The sequence below is a fragment of the Talpa occidentalis genome, unplaced genomic scaffold (genome assembly GCF_014898055.3).
Source record: "Talpa occidentalis isolate TD23 unplaced genomic scaffold, MPIMG_talOcc4v2.1 talOcc4.18, whole genome shotgun sequence".
NCBI classification, from domain to species: Eukaryota; Metazoa; Chordata; class Mammalia; order Eulipotyphla; family Talpidae; genus Talpa; species Talpa occidentalis.
The window spans coordinates 8759886-8763592 of NW_023601851.1; positions in this window are offsets into that span (position 1 = coordinate 8759886).

A 3707-nucleotide genomic window follows, 5' to 3' on the forward strand; every position below is an offset into this window, starting at 1 on the left:
GGTGAATCTCCCACATCTCTGAAAATACCATTAACCCAAAATTTCCACAAGTCATTAAAACAGCAAATTGTGTCCATGTGCATTAAAGACATGCTCAGGAACACTGACCCGCAACCACAGAGGGCCCCCAAAACCCGCTGCTCACCCCACAGTGAGAGAACGGGCGTCCGGCTCCGCCTGCCCCGACTTTCCCGCCCGGGCACCTCTTCAGGATTCCCCGTGAAGCTGCACTTCCCCGCCTCGCCACCAGGCGGCACGAGCTCCCCTCACTACTGCGCGCTGCCCCCGGGGGTTCTTCCTCGGCCCGCTGGCCCTTTCTTCCAGGGCAGATGCTCCTAGCTTCCACATCTCAGCCACTTCCGCTCTCGCGTCAGCGCACAGGGACGTGATGTCAACACGCAGTGGGCGGGGCCAGGCCGAGCAAGTTGAGGCTCGCGGGGAACCAGGGCCGGAGCAGCGGCGCGCGCCGCCTAGTGGCGCGGAAGCGCCGGGCGGCCGGGGCGGGACGCAGGCAGCGGTGGCGCCGGGTAGGCGGGAGGCGCGGGGGGCAGGGAGCCGCGACCTAGGGGCGGGTCGCCGGAGACGCAGCCTGGTGAGTCATGGGGGGGAGGCCCTCGCAGAAGGGGAGCAGGAAGCAGGAGTTTGTGACGTCAGAGCCCTGAAGATGGGGAGACGGAATGACGTGGAGGCAAGAACCCGCTGAAATAGGGGTTCTCGCTCATCCCAAGAAGAGAACAAGTTGGTGTCGCCCTTCTGTGGGGACTCTGGGTTTAGATATCAGAATTTGGAATATTATCTGTTCCCAATGGTTATTGGGAAATGATCTAAGGAAATGATTTGGACACAAATAAAAATCTTTATTTGTAAAATGCTAACCAGCATTCTCTTATACTAACAAATACTTGGGAACAATCTAAATCAAAACCCCAGGAATCAGTAAAATAAATTACATTATATACATAAAACAAATGTAGAAATTAGGTACAACAATTCTGAACAGTTTTCAATGACTTGAAAAATATGTAGAATGTTAAATAAAGGAAGAAAGATACAAAATTGTAAGCATAGTGTTATTCAGATATAAAATAAACGTATTATGATTGATTTAAATTTTAAATACTAGACAAAATTGAAATCACGTGTTACGTATGCATTTAGTGATACACACTTAGGTGATGAATTATCATGAAAGGCAAGGGAAATCATTATAATGACAGACACATTTGTGCTTTATTAGTGAGGAAGATTATGATATAGTGTGGTTGTACATTTCCTCACTCAGCTAATGCGAGTTCATTTTGTAATTCTAAAATTTCACATTTATAGTCTCTGCCCATACACATGGGTCTTATAGTTCACAGTTCAAAATACTGAAAATTATGAGGAAAAAAGTAAGCTAACTCACAAAATTATCTCTTTAAAAAATATCAATTTATTTATGCATACAAATACTGGGGTGTAGGCCAAAGGTACAGCGTGTGAGAGGACTCGCCAGACACAGAGTGGGGAGTACAACAGGTAGATCCACTGAAATGCACTGCTGAGGAAAGCAGCAGGGAGACAGAAGAGGTTTGCTCTGCCTTGGGAGTCAACTCCCTGGCTGGGGATCAAACTCAGGTCACAGTGGTTGCCAATAGCTTGACAGCGCTGAGACTTTAACCCCTGTACCACCAGGGAAGCACTAAAAGTTTTTCTCTTTTAATGAAAAATCATAGTTCACTGTTCCTCATTGTATTTTATTCTAATGTTCAGATTTTCTACAATGTAAACAACTCTTTTTCAGTTTCAGAACCAGCCAATCAAAGCTAATAAAAAGGTTAGTGAATCCGTGGTTCAATTAGCCCTCTGCTCCTCGGCAGGTGAAAAGTAACCATAGAATATTTTTTAAAAACTGTCTTAAGAATTCTGTTGTGGTGGGCCTCCCTGGTGGCGCAAGGGGTTAGGACACAGCCTGTGTAGTTGCCCACAGCCACTGCAGCACAAGTTCAATCCCCAGCCAGGGAGCTTTCCACGTGGCACAGTGGACCTCTCTTGGCTCCCTGCTGCTCCCCACAGCAGTGTATTTCACTCAATTTGCCTGTTCTGTTTCCCAATCTGCCTCTGGTAAATCCTCTCACCCCCCACAATTCTGGCCTGTACCCCATTCTTGTATGTAGAAATAAATAAACCTTTTTTAAAAAGAATTCAGGGCCTCCCCGGTTGCGCAGCGGTTGAGCGCTGGGCTGTGAAGCTACCTGCAGCCTCTACAGCGCCAGTTCAATCCCAGGCCGCAAGTGTCACATATGGTGCACAGACCTCTCCTGCTGCTCTCGCTGCTCCCCTCAGCAGTGTATTTATTCAGTCTGCTCCCCGCTCTGGCTCTGGTGAATTATGTCACCCTCCCTCTCTTCTGACTGTACCCAGTACTTGTATAAATAAATAAATAAATCTTAAAAAAAAAAATCCTGTTGTGGTTATGTAGCAGGGTGATGCCAAGGAAAAGGGGGAGTTCCAGGTCTTGCCCCACTCAAGGGAGGGTAGAGCTGAGCAGGGAGAACAAAAGCTGGAGAGGAGACTGGAGAAGAAAGGAAGCAGTGTGGAGAGCAAGATGGAGACCTGGAGGAGACACATGGAGCAAGGAGACATGTGAAGAAACTGTGCTTGTCGTTTGGTTATGGATTGGGTGAAAAAGATGTGTGTGAGAGACTCGTGGGGAGGTGACAATGGTGGGTTTTGTCTTGATTTTGATTTTGCTCTTTTCCTTCCAGACTCATCTGGCTATTTTTGACTCTTTCCTATGGGTCCCCTGGGAAGGTGCTTTGTGGTAGCTTTCGGGCCTTGTTCTGGGCCAATCCCATTTGGCTGGACTTTTGCCCAGAGAGGATGGGTAACTTTGGGTGATTAATTTAGAAACTATATTACGTGTCTTTTCTGTATTGTTTACTAATTGTATTAATGTTCCTTTTCATTAAAAGTGTTATGTTTTCTCTTGATGTGTCAGGTAGCAGAACCTATTTACAGCAGGAAGATTTGGGGGTTCTAAGGTGCCCCTCTCCCTGCCCTGTAACAGTTATAAAAAAAATTAAGGGTAAAAATATGGCATTCCTGATAGTAAACCAGGGGTGGACAGAGCAGCTGCATGTTAGTTAATGTCAAGCTCACCTCATTTTTGTTTGTGTGTTGTTTTTTGTTTTATTACTGAGGGATGATGGATTATTGGAATAGAAAAATTTACAAAGGAAGGCATCATAAGGACAATTTATAAATCTTGATTAACCCAACTATGGAAGGTTCCACCAATCTAAAGCGGAATCAGAAAAGATGATCAGCCAGAGGTGGGGGCAAAGAGGATTATCAAACTTAGAAGACCAACCCATTCTGACACCAAGGAAGTAATTTCCACAATAATTCCATCAAAGAACATTATAAAAGAACACCCCTTACCATGGCAAAATGCAGCTTTTTTTCTCTTTCAGTAGCCTGTGTCTATGCAGATGTCTCTCTTTCCTGTACTCTTTTCCTCAATAAACTTGATGTGTGTTGATGAAAGGGAACCTTACTAAATTATTTGTCAGAGGGATCCAAGAAACCCCCCCATACTGAGCCTCATCATCTTAATTCCATCAAGGGGTTTTCAATTTTTAGTTTGAACCAAGGCTCCTGCTCATTTGTTGGTCCAAATGAGCACATTTTAACCTTTATAATTTTTTAAATATTTATTGCACTTA